The sequence below is a fragment of the Cervus elaphus genome, chromosome 5 (genome assembly GCF_910594005.1).
Source record: "Cervus elaphus chromosome 5, mCerEla1.1, whole genome shotgun sequence".
NCBI classification, from domain to species: Eukaryota; Metazoa; Chordata; class Mammalia; order Artiodactyla; family Cervidae; genus Cervus; species Cervus elaphus.
This window is the reverse complement of record NC_057819.1, coordinates 75052022-75059640: the sequence shown is the minus strand read 5'-3', so window position 1 is coordinate 75059640 and position 7619 is coordinate 75052022. Positions and strand designations below refer to the sequence as shown.

Genomic DNA, 7619 nt, shown 5'->3' with positions numbered 1-7619 from the left:
CTTCCTTCACCCTCATCTAGAGGCTCTTCAGTTCCTCTTCACTTTCTGCCATTAGACTGGTATCATCCGCATATCTGAGGTTGTTGATGTTTCTCCCACCTATCTTGATTACAGCTTGTAACTCATCCAACCCCATATTTCTCATGATGTGCTCAGCATGTATGTTAAACAAGCAGGGTGACAGCAGACAGCCCCGTCATACTCTTTTCTTGATCTTGAACAAATAATTTGTTCCATACAGGGTTTTAACTGTTGCTTCTTGGCCCACATTGAGGTTTCTTAGGAGACAGGTAAGAAGGTCTGATATTCCCAACTCTCTAAGAGCTTTCCATAGTTTTTCATGATCCAAACAGTCAAAGACCTTAGCATAGTCAATGAAACAGAGATAGATTTTTTTTTTCCTGAAATTCCCTTGATTTCGCTATAATCCAGGGAATGTTGGCAATTTGATCTCTAGTTCTTCTTCCTTTTCTAAACCCAGCTTGGACATCTGCCATTTCTTGGTTTGCATAATGCCAAAGCCTAGCATGCAGGATTTTAAGCATGACCTCACTAGCATGGGGGATGAGTGCAATTGTCCTATGGTTAGCACACTCTTTGGGACTGCCCTTCTTGAGAATTGGCATGAGAATTGACCTTTTCCAGTCCTGTGGTCACTCCTGGGTCTTCCAGATTTGCTGACATAATGAATGCAAAACCTTGATGGCATCGTCCTTTAGGGATCTAAATAGGTCTGCTTGAATTTTATCACATCCACTAGTTTTATTAACAACAGTGCTTCTTAAGGTATAGTTGACTTCGCACTCTAGAATGTCTGCCCCTAGGTGAATAACCACACTGTCTCAGTAATCTGATTTGTTAAGATTTTTAAATGGAGCTCTGTGTATTCTTTCCATCTCATCATGATCTCTTCAGTATCTACTAGGTCTCTACAATTTTTATTCTTTATTGTGCCCATCTTTGGGTGGAATGTTCCCTTGATATTTCATTTCCAGTTTTCCTGAAAAGATCTCCAGTCTTTATCCTTTTGTTGTTTTCTTCTATTGTTAAGCACTGTTCATTGAAGAAGTCCTTCTTGTCCCTTCTAGCTATTCTTTGAAAGTATGCATTTAATTGGATGTGTCTTTCCATCTCTGCCTTGCTTTTTGCTTTTCTTCATTATTCCTCTATTTGTAAGGTCTCCTCAGATAATCACTTTGCCTTCTTGGGACTAGACTCAAGGGACTAGATTTAGTTAACAGTGTGCCTGAACAACTATGGACAGAGGTCTGTAATATTGTACAGGAGGCAGAAAACAAAACCATCCCAAAAAAAGAAAAGCAAAAAAGCATTAAAGTCCTCTATTCTTATTATATTACTGTCAATTTCTCCCTTTATGTCTGCTAATGCTTTCTTTATAATTAGGTGCCTATATTTTTATGAAATATATTTTTTCATAAGAATATATTTTTGTGAAAGCTATGTCTTCTTGAATTGACTCCTTTATCATTACATAATGCCCCCTTTGTGTTTTGCTGTAAACTTTCTTTTAAAGTTTTATAAAAGTCTTGCTACAATAATCTTACTTTCATTTTTTACTTACATGGATTATCTTTTTCTCTCTCTTCACTTTCAGGCTGTGTGTCCTGTTTTGTAGTTAATCCCTTGTAGGCAGCCAATATATAGGTCTTCTTCTTTTTCTTTTTTTTTTCTGATTAGACTATTTAGTCCATTTACACTCAGTCTTTATTAATAGACGTAGACTTATTGCCACTTTCTTAATTGTCATTTTGTTTTCTTACTGTTTTTTAGTTATTCTGTTCTTTTATCCATCTTTTAGTCTCTTCTTTGTGGGTTTACTTTTTCTTTCTTTTTTTTCACTTACATATCTATTATAGTTTCCTGATTTGTAGCTATCATAAAGTCTGTGTATATATAGTAACCTATAAATATACCTACAAGTTTTAAACAAATAGTCATTCAAATTCAAATAAGGCAAGAAACTATAAAATTCTTGGAGGGAAAAATAGGTAGAGCACTCTTTGATATAAATCACAGCAGTATCCTCTTTTATCCACCTCATAGAGTAAAGGAAATTAAAACAAAATTAAAAGGTGGAACTTAATTAAACTTAAAAGATTTGCACAGCAAAGGAAAGTATGAATAAGATGAAAAGACAACCCTCAGAATGGGAGAAAATAATTGCAAAGGAAGCAATTGACAAAGGATTAATCTCCAAAATATACAGCAGCTCATGCAGCTCCATACCAGAAACACAAACAATGCAATAGAAAATGGGTGGAAGATCCAAACAGATATTTCTCCAAAGAAAACATACAAATGACCAATAAACACGTGAGATGATACTCAATATCATTCATCATTAGAGAAATGCAAATCACAAATATCGTGTGGTATCAGAATGCCCATCGCTAAAATTCTACAAACTACAAATGCTGGAGAGAGTGTGGAGAAAGGGGAATCTTCTTACAGTGTTGGGGGAATGTAATTGATACAGCCACTATGGAGAAAAGTATGGAAAAGCTGTAAAAATCTAGGAATAAACTACTACCTGCATGCATTCTCAGTCTCTTCAGTCATGGCCAATCATTCATGACCCACTTACTGTAGCATGCCAGGCTTCTCTGTCCATGGGATTTTCCCAGCAAGAAGGCTGGAGTGGGTTACCACGCCCTTCTCCAGGAGATCTTCCCAACCATAGGATTGAATATGTGACTCCCACATCTCCTGTATTGAAGAGGGGGTTCTTTACTGCTGAGCCACCAGGGAAGCCCTAAAACTACCATATGACCCAAAAATTCCACCACTGGGCATATAATGAGAAATTCATAATTGACAAAGACATGTGTACCTCTGTGTTCATTGCAACACTATATGCAATAGCTAGGACATGGAAACAACATAGATGTCCATTAACAGATGAATGGATAAAGTAGTTGTGGTACATATGCACAATATAATATCCTCAGCCATGAAAAGGAAAGCATTTGAGTCAGTTCTACTGAGGTGGATGTACCTAGAGCTTGTTACATAAAAGCTGTAAAATACAACAGAAAAACACACACTGTGGGGGAAAATTAAAATATTGAATTTTAGAATGTGTTTCAATTTAAATGACTATCATCAATCAGATATGAAAATAAAAACCTACAATAAGTATATAAAAATTAAAGAGAAAGAAAAAGTTTTTATAACAGAACACTAAAAAATCGAACACTAAATTTTCAGAAAACTAAGTTCATGGCATCCAGTCCCATCACTTCATGGCAAACAGATGGAGAAACAGTGACTGACTTTACTTTGGGGGGCTCCAAAATCACTGCAGATGGTGACTGCAGCCATGAAATTAAAAGAGACTTACTCCTTGGAAGGAAAGTTATGATCAACCTAGACAGTGTATTAAAAAGCAGAGACATTACTTTGTCAACAAAGGTCTGTCTAGTCAAGGCTGTGGTTTTTTCCAGTAGTCATGTATGGATGTGAGAGTTGGACTATAAAGAAAGCTGAGCACCAAAGAATTGATGCTTTTGAACTGTGGTGTGGGCGAAGACTCTTGAGAGTCCCTTGGACTGCAAGGAGATCCAACCAGTCTATCCTAAAAGAGATCAGTCCTCAGTGTTCATTGGTAGGACTGCTGTTGAAGCTTTAACTCCAGTACTTTGGCCACCTGATGTGAAGAGCTGATTCATTTGAAAAGACCCTCATGTTGGGAAAGGTTGAAGGCAGGAGGAGAAGGGGATGACAGAGGATGAGATGGTTGGATGGTATCACAGACTCAATGGACATGAGTTTGGGTAAACTCTGGGAGTTGGTGATGGACAGAGAGGCCTGCGTGCTGCAGTTCACGGGGTGGCAAAGAGTCAGACATGACTGAGGGACTGAACTGAACTGAAAAAATCAAACCACAAGGACAGAGCCTAAAAGAAGAAAAGAACAGAGAAGAGCTACAAAAGAAACAAGAACATAGTAATAAAATAGAAACAAGCAAATGCTTATCAATTATGACTTTAAATATCAATGTACTAAGTGCTCCAATCAGAAGACTTATGTTGGAGATTTGAATAAGTAAAAAAAAAACATCTATATACTGCCTATAGGAGACTCACTTAAAACTAACGATACACACACTGAAAGAACAGAGGTTGAAAAGTTATTTCATGAAAATGGAAATGAAAATAAGCTTGTGTAGCAATACTTATATCTGACAAATTATAATTTGAAATAAAGTTTATAATAAAGACAAATAAGGGCATTATATAATTACAACAAAGGCAAACCAAAGAAGAGGATATAATATAATAAATATGTGTGCACCTAATGTAGGAACACCTAAATATATAAAGCAAATACTAATAGAAGTAATCAAGTAATTCAGTAGCAGTTGGGAACTTTTCACCACACTTGCATCAATAGATAGAACATCTAGATAGAAAATCAATAACCAGTGGCCTTAAATGAAACATACAACCAGATGGATTTAACAGATATCTACAAGACTTTACATCCTAAACAGCAGCATGCACATTTTTTTTTAACTGGACATGGAATGTTCTCCATGATAGATCACATACCTTGTCAAATAACAAATCTCAATTAATTTAAGAAGATAGAAATTATATCAAGCATTGTTTCCATCCACCATGGTATAATACTAAAAATCAATTAATAGAAGAAAACTGGGGGAAAAAAAACTCAAACATGTGGAGAAATGCTACTAAATAGAACAATGAGTCAATGAAGAATTCAAATACGAAATCAGATATTGTGTTGAGACAAAAGAAAATTAAAACACAATGTTCTAAAATCTTTGAGACATAGAAAAATAGTTATAAGAGGGAAGTTTTTAACAATATTAGATTACCTCGAGGTAGAAGAAAAAAGTCTCAAACAACATAACTTTTCATCTTAAGGTACAAGAAAAGAAAAACAAACCAAAACCCAAATTCAGCAGAAAGAAGGAAATAATAAAGACAACAGCAGAAATAAATAAAACAAAAGCCAAAAAGTAGAGAAAAATCAATGAAACTATATATAAAAAGTAAATGATAAAACTTTAGCCAGACTCATTATTTAAAAAAAAGAAAGAAAGAAAGAAAGGGCTCACATAAACAAAATTAGTCTAAAAGTAAGAGAATTGCAACCAATACCAAAAAAATACAAATAATCATAAGAGAATACTATGAAATGTTATACACCCAGAAATTGGACAACCTAGACTAAATAGATAGAGTTTAGAAACATACAATCTTCCATGACTAAATGGAAGATTACCATGATATCAAAATTAGGAAAACTATTTTAAAAATATTGATTTGTGATAAAACCTTAAACAAAGTTGTTACAGAGGGAGCATAACTCAGCATACTAGAGGTTGTTGTTACCAAATCCAGAGCTAACATCACACTCAATGGGGAAAATGTCAAAACTTTTCCTTCAAGATCAGAAACAAGGATGCACAATCTCACCATTCTATTTAACATAGTACTGGAAGTCCTAGGCACAGCAATCAGAAAAGAAAAAGAAGTAAAGGCATCCAAATTGGAAAGGAAAAAGTAAAATTGTTACTATTTGCAAATGATAGAATACTATATGTAATACACCCTGACGTCTCCACCAGAAAACTCTGAGAATCAATACATGAATTCAGCAAAGTTTCAGGATATGAGATTAACATAAGGAAGTCTGTTGTTTTTCTGTACACTAATAATTTCTATTAGAAACAAATCAAGAAAGCAATCCAATTTACCATCTCATCAGAAAGAATAACATTCTTAGCAATAAAATTAATTAAGGATGTGAGAGACTTATACTCTGAAAACTATAACTTTGATGATGGAAATTGTAAATGATACATTTAAATGAAACACATCTAGGTGCCTGCAATGAGATGCCCAAATCCAAGGGCAACAGGAAAGTCTTCCTAACCAAAACTGCCAAGAAAGGCTTGGAACTGAAACAGAACTTGACAGAAGAGCTTAGGAAATGTGTGGACACATACAAGTACCTCTTCATCTTCTCCATGGCTAACATGAGGAAGAATAAGCTGAAGGACATCCACAGTGCCTGGAAGCACAGTCTAATGTTTTTTGGCAAAAACAAAGTGATGATGGTGGACTTGGGTCAAGGCCCATCTGATGAGTGCAAAGAAAATCTGCATCAGGTCAGCAGAAAGTTGAGGAGTGAGATTGGTCTTCTTTTTACCAGTGACACTGAGAAGGAAGTGAATGAGTGGTTCATGAAATACACAGAAATGCACTACACCTGAGGTGGGAACAAAGCTGCTTTCTGGACCTGGGACTCCTGGAGCAGTTACCAGATTCCATGGAGCCACACCTGAGGCAGCTGAGTCTGCCCTCGGCTCCAAATAAAGGTGTGGTGAACCTGCTCTCTGACCACAAGGTGTGCAAAGAAGATGATGTGCTGACTCCAGAGCAGGCCCACATACTGAAGCTTTTGGGGTATTGCATAGCTGAACTCAAGGTGATCATCAAATACATGCAGGACATGCCTTCCAGAAGGTTCCTACAGATGGGAGATAGCCTTTCACAGTTAGAGGAAGTCAGTGATGACAGCTGATGGGCACTGTAGCCGGGGCTTCTGGGCCTCTCCAGGCCTTGCCCAGCCTGGACCACGAGGGACTGCCAGTGCCTTCCTGGGAGAGCAGCCATGAATTTTGCTGTGGATGAACACAAGGGAGGCTGACAAGGACAGATTATTTTTCTATAAACAACAAAGCTGTCATTCAGGGTGTCTTCTTCCAAGGGGACTTTTCTTGAGAAAAAAAGCTGTTGGGTTTGGGCTTTGGTTTGGAGAAAAAAAGAAAATAAATGAAACACATCTAGTTTTTCTGGGTTAGAAGAATTAATATTGTTAAATGTTAATATTACCTGAAGCAATCTATAGATTTAATAAAATTCTCTACCAAAATACCCATGACAGGGACTCCAGTGGTTAAGAATCCATGTTCCAATACAGGGAACATGGGTTTTATCTTGGTCAGAAAAATAATATCCCACATGCCGTGGGACAACAAAGTCTGCATGCTGCAACTAAAGAGACCATGCACCTCAACTACAGAGAAGCACAAACCATGATTAAGATCCTGTATGTCACAACTAAGACTCAACTACTTTTGCCATTTTCTCAATAAACAATTTGCATTTTTTCTAAAAAATAAATAGATACATTTTAAATACCCATGATATTTTTCATAGATCAAGAACAAATAATCCTAAAATATGTATGAATCAAAAAGACCTCAAATAGCTAAAGCATTCTTGAACAATAAGAAAAAACTTTGGAGGTATCATGTTCCTTGACTTCAGACTATACTACAAAGTTACAATAATCAAAACTGTAGGGAACTAGCACAAGAAAGACACACAGATCCATGAAACAAAATAAAGATCCTGGAAATAAACCCACGCCCATATCTTTAATCAATCTATGACATGGGATGCAAGAATATATAATGAGAAAAACAGTCTCTTCAATAAGAGCTGTTGGAGAATTGGATTGATACATGCAAAAAAAAAAAAAAAAAGTGGAACATTTTCTTATAGCATACATGAAAATAAACTCAAAATAGATTAAAGACCTAAGTGTAAGATGAAGAAGCA

The 7619-nt window shown here is 36.0% G+C and overlaps 1 pseudogene across 1 annotated transcript; it reads left to right on the top strand.

Moving 5' to 3' along the window:
- The first annotated feature begins 5887 nt into the window (after positions 1-5887).
- On the top strand, positions 5888-6576 carry LOC122693178 (annotated as a pseudogene). The gene has a single exon (XR_006340842.1). The product of XR_006340842.1 is annotated as an mRNA turnover protein 4 homolog (transcript).
- The last annotated feature ends 1043 nt before the right edge of the window (positions 6577-7619 follow it).